Source organism: Populus alba, chromosome 19, assembly GCF_005239225.2.
Source record: "Populus alba chromosome 19, ASM523922v2, whole genome shotgun sequence".
NCBI lineage: Eukaryota > Viridiplantae > Streptophyta > Magnoliopsida > Malpighiales > Salicaceae > Populus > Populus alba.
In genome coordinates, this window is record NC_133302.1 from 12,430,825 (window position 1) to 12,442,530 (window position 11,706).

Here is an 11,706-nt window from a genome sequence, read left to right on the forward strand (position 1 = left end):
AAGACAATAGTAACAACTCAAAAGGGCCATCACTTTTAATCTAACCATTGGAACGAGCTCAAATTTTTATAGAGTTTTTGGAGGATGTTTTCCTTGGTTTAGCTATGTAATTGCTACTCGGTGATGAGGAGGTCTAGTTGCAACAGACAAGTGTAACAACTCAAAAGGGCCATATCTATTGATCAGACCGTTGAATCGCGTAAAATGTTTTACAGGAGTTTTGGAAGCCTATTTTCCTTGTTGTAGCTATGGAATTGCTACTTGGTGATGAGGAGGTCTTGTCAGTCAGCCATGACTAACTGCTCAAATGGGCCATATAGTTTGATCCAATCATTAAATCACGCTTAAATTTTTACAAGAGTATTCGGAGGTCAATTTCATTGTAGTAGTATTGAAATGCTACTCGGTGACGAGGAGGTCTTGTTGGCAAGACTAGAGTAACAGATCATAAGGGCCATAAGTTTTGATCCAACCGTTAGATCGCCCTTAAATTTTTACAGGAGTTTCTCGAGGCTATTTTTCTTGGAGTTTATAGAGGTCTTGTCGGTCATACTTGAATAGTGTCTTAAAAGGTCCATAACTTTTGATCAAACTGTTGTATCGCTCTTAAATTTTTACAGGAGTTTCTGGAGGCTATTTTCCTTGGAGTAGGTATGGAATCGCTACTCGGTGAAGAGCAGGTCTTGTCGGTTAGACTTAAGTTACGTCTCGAAAGGCCTATAGTTTTTTTATCAAACTATTGTATCACCCTTAAATTTTTACAAGAGTTTCCAAAAGGTTGTTTTCCTTGGAGTATGTATGGAATCGCTACTCGGTGACGAGGAGGTCTTGTTAGCTAGACTTGAGTAAGGCCTCAAAAGGGCCATAACTTTTCATCCAACTGTTGAATCATCCTCAAATGTTTACAAGAGTTTCTGGAGATTGTTTTCCTTGGAGTAGGTATAAACACGTTACTCGCTAACAAAGAGGTCTGGTCGGGGTCGACCAGAGTAACGGTTCAAAAGCGCTTCAATGTTTTACAGGAGTTTTCATAGGCTGTTTTCCTTGGAGTGGCTATGGAGTCACAACTTAATGAGGAGGAGGTCTTGTCGTCCAAACTTGAGTAATGGCTCAAATGAGCTATAACGTTTCATATGATTGTTGGATCACCCTTAAATTTTTATAAGAGTTTCCTATAACACCCCACCCCACTAGCAAGATATTGTCTACTTTGGCCCACATGCCTCACGAATTTGTTATTGGTAGTTGTGCATGGCCCCAAAACGCGTCCTACTAGTCAAGGTGAGCATGCTCATATAAGGCCCTCCCATAAGTCCTCACCCACTGATGTGGGATATTACAATTCACCCCTTTTAAAGAGCTTGACGACCCAGTCGGCACCATCGCGCAAGCAATGAACCGGGCTCTAATACCAAATGTAATTGATGTAACAATATTATTCGATAGTTTCACCCATATTTAACTAGTTTTTTGCCTATGCTTTATATATAAAATGTCTTGATATTCTTTATTTTATGTTTTGAAGGCACTTTTGGATGAAAGATGCAAGGAATAAATAGGAGGTAAGTGGCAGATTTGACCTTCAATTATTGTTTTTTCTTTTATAGAGCGTGAGCTCTAGAGGTTGAAATGAAGTGATTCTAGTGGCATTAAAAAGATAACATCCACACTTTTCTGGACATCTAAGGTAAGAAAATAAAATAAGGAAGAGCATGGAAATCGCAGCCTTCAAAGTCATATCTCGCAATCTGGCAATATTGACCTTCAGCCATTCCAAATTGAATATCTGAAGTTACATAAGTCCAATTGATTCAAACTTAATGGTTTTGGATTCCTGACTCAAAGACCTATCAACACTCCAAATTTAAGCCCAAAACGATGTCATATGAGGGAGATATGATTTTTCAAAGATGACAACTAAATTCTGCCAGCAAACAGGTTTTGTGAAGAAAAGAGTCCAAATTACGTTCTGAAGCATCTAAACCGACATCCAAGTTTTATTTCAGCAATCCAGCTCCTCTAAGTCAAAGCTTGAAGATTTCATGCAACACTATTTCTCATTTTTTAGGAAAATAGTTATTGAAGTACTTAAATGTAAACTATCTACTTAAGGGAGGATTATTTTGTAAAATAGAGACTAGGGTTTCCAAGGATATAAAAAGAATGAGAGAAGAGGAGGAGACAGCCAGCCAAGAATAGAAAAATGCCCCCTTCCTCTAAGAAACCTGAAATCATGCATTCGTCTGTCTTTTTGATTAGTTGTTCAATAAACATGAAAGGTTAAACTCCTTTTCTTGGTTGCAAGGGCACAGAAACCTTCGGATTTCAAGAACTGTGAGATCTATTTTACTTTTTATTTTCAGTTTATATGATGAATATGTTTGTTCTGCTGTGCTTATTTTTTCAATGATTGTTTATTTTAATTGCTAGAGTGAACTCTAAGTTATTATTATAGACAATCTATTACTAAGTTTGATATCAAAACCGGAGTTGTGGTATATGAATTTATGAAGCAACTGAGTTTAATAATTGTGGTGGATCTATGTTATTAATCTGAGGGAGAACATTCAATCAAATCAAACATAGACTGCAGACAGTTATGTTTTCTTTATTAATCAATTTATCTAGTTCTTAAGGCTGTCATTGAATTAAATTACTAGTGCGAACATCGTGGTTATTTGATGGTTAGGGTTAGTTATATGGTAGTTCTGTTAACTAACCAATGTTAAGAAGAGATAACTATTCAGAATATAAATTGATGTCTCGTGACCAAGGTTTGTTTTATTGATAATTTTCTGATTTTATTTAATTTTGCTTGATAGTTTTCTGTTTTCTTTTGCTTTAGCCTAGATAACGTTCAACCCCCCCTCCCAAATTGTATATCTTCTAGCATAAAAATATGACTTGAACCTTCTTCATGGAATTGAACCCTTGCTTGCTTTGTATTATCTTGTGTGTTGTGTTTTAAGTTAGGTAATTAATTTGTGCAACCGCAACATCGCAACAAATTTGGCATTGTTGCTGGAGAAGTAATTTTAGTTGATTCTTATGCTGTTATTTTTATTTTCTGTGATTGTTATTTATTTTTCTAAAAAATCAAAAGAAGCAAAATTTTTGCTTGTGGCTTTAATATTCATTTACGGCAGCGGTATTGTTCAAAACATATTTTTTGGTTGAATTAGGTATTGGCCTTTTCTTTCTTGAAGGGAAACACTATTCTAAATAAGACTAGTGGTAAACCGCTAGCCCCACCCTATCAAGTTGAAAGCTTGATAGGGTTAAGTTGATGAATGGAGTTGACGAAGAATAGGTTAAGTTGAAAGCTTTCCCTTTCTCTTTAAAAGGGGCAGCAAAGACATAGTTTTTCTCTATTCTCCCAGGTTCCATTAGAACTTGGAATGTCATGAAGAAGATATTCCTTGGAAAATATTTCCTAGCATCTCTAGTTGCCAGTATAAGAGAAGAAATATGTGGGATTTGACAATCTCATGGCGAGACATTCTCTGAATATTGGGAAAGATTTGAGCAACTATGCATTCAATGCCCTCATCATCAAATACCTGATCAACTGCTCATTCAATATTTCTATGAAGGATTGATGCCTACTGACCATAGTATCATTGATGCTGCAAGTGGAGGGGCATTGATAGATAAGATACCTGAGGTTGCACGTCAATTGATCTCAAACATGGCAGTCAACTTGAAATAGTTTGGCACTTGTTGAGACTTCGCAAACAAACGAGTAAATGAGGTAAGTATTTGACACGACCAAAAGCTTGATGTCTTCTCCCAAGTGCAGGAGTGTCGAAGTAATAAATAACCCGGCAAGACCGGGGTCGAACCACAGAGAGGTTAATTGTATAAATTATAAATAACAACGCAACAATAACAATAATAACGATAATAATAACAAAAGTAGTACTATTAATAGTAATAATAATAATAATACTCAGTACGTGGCGTTGTTATACCTGAGAATGATCTAAAAGATCGGGTCACAGGTTTCCAGCCTATATACTGAGTTTATGAACAGATAATAATAATAATAATAATAATAACAACAACAATAATAATAAAGAAGAGAAGGAAGAAATTAATGAGAACTTTGAGATGAAAGATTAATGTAAAGATTAAACAACGATAAAAACAAATGTCAAGGTTAGAGGATCCACTAATGGTACTTCAAACAAGTATAATATAAACTCTTATTATTCAATTGGAAACCACACATAAAGGAGGTTCCAATCAGATTATAAATTGTTAACATGATTACATTAGTTATCTTATTCGAATAAAGCTAATACTTGTAAATGTTTGCAGGCATTCATGATTATAACTTATGTTAACAACAAATCAAGTCCCTTTCATAGCTCAGGTGTCGGTTATACCATACAGTATGGGCTATGAAAGTACCAAGTATTTGTTGTACCAAGTGTTATACAACATAAATCTAGATTAACCATTTAACAAGCAAAGTATTAAAAGTGAACAAGATAACAAATATAAAACATGTTAGTATCCAACGTTAAGGTCCATGTTAAGTTTATATTATACTTATTCTTACACCATTAGTGTACCCTTTTCACCTTGACATAATTAACTTAGCTAAACATAATGAAAGAAAGAAACATAGATGAACAAGATAAGAACATAAATGAGAAAGAAGTTAACTAAGTAAAGGAAAGGAAATGAAGTGCATAAACTTGATATTAATGAAAGCAAAACATAAGCAATACAAAGAGAGAAAGCAAGAGCATGATCTTGATCTGCAAACCAAGATGCCTCAATACATGGTAAGTGCCTCCTTTTATAGGCCAAAATTTGGAACTATTGATTTGTTGACTAATTGATGAGTGGGTGGCCACATCTTGACTAGATAACAATCCTTATCTTCTTGTCTGATCAAGATGTCATTGCTAACATCATAATTTGCCCAGAATCCTTAAGAATGTTCTAGGAAATTGTCTCAGCTTTCCAACAAAAAAAAGATGAGGTCATTTGGACTTCTAGAACTCAAGATATGGGCTGAACACTAAATAGTGTTTGGGCTGCAAGACAGCTTCGGACTTCTTCGTTGTTCCTTCAATTTGGACTTCAAAACGACCTTTTCAAATCTTGGGCTCCTCATGAAAGTTGTAGGCTTTTGTCTTACCTTTCCATCCATATAAAGTGGACCTAAATCCAAAATCTAGAGCTCCAGATATGATCCAATTACCGAGCAATGTTCCGGTTTGGACTGCACCGACATCTCTTTTCTAAGTTTGGCCATCTCTTTGTCCTTTAACTTTCAATGCTTAAACTCATCAATCAATCCTTTTATTTATGTGATAGTCCTGCATTTAAAATGAGCATTTACCATAAATTAAGGTATCTTATAATATCAAACTTGTTATTATAAAACATGCTTTAGTTAAGGAGTTATTGATACTTCAAGTGCAAAATGATGATATAAAAACCTTGATAAACATGCACTTTTAAGTACTAATCACACCCCCCAACCAGCTTATTACTAGTCCCTAGTAATCTAAAGCGTTAAAATAGAGAAACAATTTGCAAGTTCCACAAAGCAAGGCATTCATCATTCAACTTCCATTAATCTATCCAGATAAACAAACTCTCATTAAATTTATATTCCTGCTTCATACTTCGTAAACAAGATATTAATAAACCTTCTTTTTGTGTGCTCAATGAAAACATAGATGATGGGGCTTTTGTTGGAAGAAAACAATATTATGTTCAAATGTTTAAGGTGAACTTCCTTGGGTTGGGATTTTTTTTCTTCTTTTTTTTTTTTCTTCTTTTTTTATTTATATACACATACAACTTAAAACACAATGTATCTTTAACCCATGTAACGAGTTTTAGGCTAATGACTCCCAGACCAGTTGGTCTTAGGGCATTAGGTGTTGAGACACCCCTACGAGCTTAACAACTCGGGTTGCAGATACTGATACGTAGATAGTGCAATGTTTGATTCCCTTAAGCTTTTCTCCTTAACCCATGTAACAAGCTTTGGGCCAATAGCTCCCAAGTCAGTTGACTTTAGGGTATTAGGTGTTAAAACACCCCTTCGGGCTTAATTGCTTAGGTTAGGGAGGCTACGAAACCAAACTTATCCACGTTTTATTATCATCAATACTATCTTCTTTTTTTTTCTTTTTTTTTTCTCTTTTTTTTTTCTTTGCAAATTATATACTATCCTTTTCCCTTAGTTGTTACCTTCAACAAAAGAACATAATTAATGTAATAATCCAATGTGCAACCCACAATCATGTGTTAAAGTGTGTGTGTGAAAATGAAGGTTTAATAATACTTGTTAAATGAGTATAGGAGCAGAATCAAGTGATAACAATGTGAGAGTTTGTAAACTTGAATATTTCAAGAAGTATTATGATAGACCTTGGTAATGAAACTTACTAAGATGCGTCTCTAGAGTCAATAAAATCGATTCCATACTCTGCCATCCTAATAACAATTTTGTCAAATGGTTTTAATAATAGCAAAAACAGTTAGCAAGTTAGTATTTTTTTTTTTTTTAAACTACTACCCTCTCCCCCCAACCAAAACGAGACATTGTCCTCAATGTTCGAAGGTAGAAAGATAGAGTATAAAAGACATCACCTGAAACAGCGAACAATGACAAACCTGAAACACACTTAAACAAACATAAGAAGTAACAAAACAAAATAATATGCTATTAATAAAACCAAAAGACACAAGGTTTCACAGATGAAGGCTCAAATCTAATCTAAGCTTTTTACGGCTTTCCTTAGTTGACCAATCTAGACGACTCATGCAGGGATCAATGACAGGGATGAAAGATTGTAGTTGGTCAATCAATTGTTCAGCAGTAGCAGCAGAGATTATGATTCGTCGTGCCGAAGATGTTAGAAATTCCTGTTCCACAGCTTGATCAAGGAAAGACAACAACTTATCATAAAAACCATTAACATTTAACAAACCTATAGGTTTATGGTGAATGTGCAGTTGGGCCCAAGATGAAATATGAAAGATCTCTTCCAATGTGCCCAGACCACCTGGTAAGGCAATGAAGGCATCAGCATGGTTAAACATGGTATTCAGTCGGTCAGACATTGTTGGGACTTGTAGTTCCTCTCCAATTGTTTTTCCAATGATGTCCCCAGTTGCTAAAGCCTTGGGGACAACCCTCAAAACTTGACTGCCTCCTAAAAATGCAGCCATTGACACACCTCCCATTAACCCAAGGCTGCCTCCCCCATACACTAAATGAATCTTTCTCTCAGCTAGTACCCGACCAAGATGATTTGCTGATTCTAAAAACTCTTTTTCTTTCCTAGAACTGGATCCACCGAAAACACAAATATTTCTTATATGATGACTTGAGGAACCTGCCATTTCTACACACTTCTATATTTGATGAATATATGGGATGAGTAGAAATGAAGGGAAGGAAGAGAAGAATTTATAGATGAAAAAGTGAAAATGCAATCATACCACCTATATGTAGGCCAGCTGTAGTCTCACAAACTCTCTCTCTCTCTCTCTCTTTATTAATTATTTATTTTGAAAAAGCATGTATGTACAGGTAGTTGTGATTGTGGCTCACATCTTCCCTTGGTTTTACGTCCAAGAACGGCTTAAACGCCCTCTATGGGTCAGGGATAGGCTTCCCATCCAGTTTTCTTAAAAACTGGCAAACAGGGTCTTTTTTAGTCAGATTCCCAAGACTAAGTCGATCATGTTCTTTATGGAATTGTGGCCATAAATCATGAATTACACGATGTACATCTCCACTAGGATGCGTCTCAAGGGTCAACAAAAGATTATCTAAAGACCCCTTACTCAGGCCATCCTTAATGAATTGTATCTTATCTTCACGGTTTACAGATACCATTCCTAAAGAACGACATGTCGTATTACAAGTCCATCTGGCACATCGATGACAGACTTTCAGTCGTTTTGCACGACGTTTCTTTGCAAAAGTGCTTTTACCTGTTCCAGGCATGTGTGAAATGAAAGAATTGGATGACTCACCTGATAATCGAACCTTTGCTTCAATTAACCAACGGATATCTTCAGGAATTCCATGATTCATTAACAACCTCAATCTTGCACACTTAGCACGGTAAATTTTATTAATCGCATGTGGAGGCAAAGCGGGAAAATACCTTTTCAACTTTTCAAGAGTGGTGTCCATTTTCAAAAGAGAATTAGAGAAGCGATTCAAAGAAGGAAGAAAGAGCTAAGAATTATACAAACATATACAGATATCAGTTATTTGGGAAACTGAAAGAACCAACTTAAGTCACGGAGTACCGTTATCCGCCATTTGACCGGGGTGAAAGAGAGACTAGCAAAACAACAAAACACAAAACAATGTGAGAAAAAGAATCAATCTTTATATACAGGATCACTCAATTCAATAGAGTCATTTTCAACCGAAAAATTGTCAAAATAAACTTTCAAACGATGCCCATTTACCTTGAAAACATTGCCATTCTTTGGATTCTCAATATCACAGGCCCCATATGGATACACATGTTTCACAATAAAAGGACCGCTCCATCTTGTTCTTAGTTTTCCAGGAAATAAATGGAGTCGAGAATTATAAAGCAAGACTTTTTGACCAACATTGAATGTTTTTCTCAGTATTTTCTTGTCATGAAACTCTTTAATTCTTGCTTTATGAATTTTTGAATTGTCATATGCATCATTTCTTATTTCCTCAAGCTCATTTATTTGCAATTTTCGCAGCTGACTAGCATCATCAAGGCTTGAATTGAAAGCTTTAATAGCCCAATAAGCTTTATGTTCAATTTCCACAGGCAAGTGACAAGGTTTTCCATAGACTAGTCTATAAGGTGACATACCTAATGATGTTTTATAAGCAGTTCGATAAGCCCAAAGTGCATCATTAAGTCTTAAAGACCAGTCTTTCCTATTAGGGTTCACTGTTTTCTCCAAGATCTGTTTGATCTCCCTATTAGCAAGCTCTACTTGTCCACTTGTTTGAGGGTGATAAGGGGTGGCAACTTTATGTGTGATTCCATATTTCTTCATTAAAGACTCAAATGGCTTGTTGCAAAAGTGTGTTCCACCATCACTTATCATGGCTCGAGGGATTCCAAATCGACTTAAAATGTTTTCTTTCAAAAACTTTATCACTATTTTATGATCATTGGTTCGACTTGGAATTGCCTCTATCCATTTTGAAACATAATCTACTGCGACCAATATGTACAAGAAACCAAATGATGGAGGAAATGGACCCATGAAATCTATACCCCAACAATCAAAGATCTCAATGACAAGAATAGGATTTAAAGGCATCATGTGACGTTTCAAAATAGATCCCAACTTTTGACAATTTTCACAAATCTTACAGAATGCATGTGAGTCTTTGAACATGGTGGGCCAATAGAATCCACTTTGTAAGATTTTTGCAGTTGTCTTTCTTGATGAGAAATGACCCCCACATGCCTCAGAATGACAAAATTTAATGACACTACTTACCTCATTGTCAGGAATGCATCTTCGAAATATTTGATCAGGACAATATTTGAATAAATAAGGGTCATCCCAATAAAAGTTCTTTACTTCGTTCAAGAACTTTCTTTTGTCTTGGGTACTCCAATGAGCTGGCAATTGTCCTGAAACAAGAAAATTAACAATATTAGCAAACCAAGGCATCGTAGAGACAGAAAATAAAGATTCATCAGGAAAGTAGTCATCGATTGGTGTAATGTCAGATCTCGAATCGGTTGTCAATCTTGACAAATGATCCGCGACAACATTTTCGGTGCCTTTCTTGTCTTTGATTGTGATATCAAAATTCTTGAAGTAACAAAATCCACCGCACCAATCTAGCCTTAGAATCTTTCTTAGAGAGAAGATATTTCAATGCTGCATGATCACTAAAAACAATAAACAGGTGAGTCAACAAGATAAGATCTGAAATTTGTCACATGCAAATACTACTGCAAGTAATTCTTTTTCAGTGGTAGTGTAATTCATTTGAGCACTATTTAAAGTTTTACTTGCATAGTAAATCACATAAGGTTTCTTATCTTTCCTTTGTCCCAAGACAGCACCCACGGCATAATCACTAGCGTCACACATTATTTCAAAAGGTAATAACCAATCAGGAGGTTGAATGACAGGAGCAGAAGTAAGCAAGTTTTTAAGTTTAACAAAGGCTTCCTCACAATGTTCAGTCCATTCAAAAATATTATCCTTTGTTAGAAGGTTACTCAAGGGCTTAGATATTACACTAAAATCTTTGATGAACCTTCTGTAAAAACCAGCATGTCCTAAGAATGATCTAACATCTTTAACAGATTTTGGTGTTGGTAAGTTGGCAATTAACTCGATTTTAGATTTGTCAACCTCAATTCCTTTCGATGAAACAATGTGACCAAGTACGATGCCGTTTGTTACCATAAAGTGACATTTTTTCCCAATTCAGTACAAGATTCTTCTCTTCACACCTGCTTAAAACCTTTTCTAAGTTAGTCAAACAATCATCAAATGAATCACCAAAAACAGAAAAATCATCCATAAAAATTTCAAGAAAACGTTCAACCATATCACTGAATATGCTAAGCATGCATCTTTGAAACGTGGCTGGTGCATTACATAATCCAAAAGGCATCCTTCGATACGCAAAAGTACCAAATGGACATGTGAAAGTAGTCTTCTCTTGATCTTCCAATGCAATTTCAATTTGATTGTAACCTGAATAACCATCTAGGAAACAATAAAATTCATGACCTGCAACTCTTTCTAGGATTTGGTCCATGAAAGGTAAAGGGAAATGATCTTTTCTAGTCATTGAATTAAGTTTCCTATAGTCAATGCACATGCGCCAACCCGTAACAGTCCTAGTTGGAATTAACTCATTTTTCTCATTTGTTATCACAGTGACTCCAGACTTTTTGGGTACAACTTGGGTAGGACTTACCCATTTGCTATCAGAAATAGGATAAATGATTCCATTATCTAGAAGCTTAATGACTTCATTTTTCACTACTTCTTTCTTTCATATTAGGATTAAGCCTTCGTTGCATTTCTCTAGAGGGTTTAGCATTTTCCTCCAAATAAATCCTGTGTGTGCAAATCAAAGGGCTAATTCCTTTTATGTCAGCTATGGTCCATCCTAATGCATTTTTGTGCATTTTCAGAGTCTGTAATAACTTACCTTCTTGATGCGCATTAAGTTTGGAAGAGATTATTACCGGAAAAGTTTCATTTTTCTCCCAAAAATGAGTATTTGAGATTAAATGGTAACGGCTTCAATTCAGGTTTTGGTGGTTGAACACTTGAAGGTATGGGCTCAATTGATCGTGGTGGCAATTCTTCAATTTGTGGTCTCCAATTGCATGCCTTTGATTCCTGAAAGTAGACCATTTGCAAATCATCAGATTCATCAATCTCAGTTTCACTAGAAGTGGTTTGAAATTGATCATGAACTAATTTTTTCAATAAAGTCCACTTCCTGTAAATCATTATCATCTCCAGGTTGCTTGTAAATGTTGAAAATATTCATCTCCAATGTCATGTTTCCAAATGATAGCTTCATCAGTCCATTCCTACAATTAATCAATGCATTAGAAGTGGCAAGAAATGGACGTCCTAAAATGACAGGAATTGAATTACATGCTTCAGCAGGTTGCGTGTCCAAGACAACAAAATCCACAGGATAAATGAATTTATCAACTTGTACCA

General features: G+C 35.6%; 1 non-coding gene across 1 annotated transcript; it reads right to left on the reverse strand.

The window, feature by feature from the left end:
• Positions 1-3,451: 3,451 nt before the first annotated feature.
• Positions 3,452-3,558, reverse strand: LOC118042937 (small nucleolar RNA R71). Its single transcript, XR_004686540.1, has one exon. It is a non-coding gene; the product is annotated as a small nucleolar RNA R71 (small nucleolar RNA).
• Between the last annotated feature and the right edge of the window lie 8,148 nt (positions 3,559-11,706).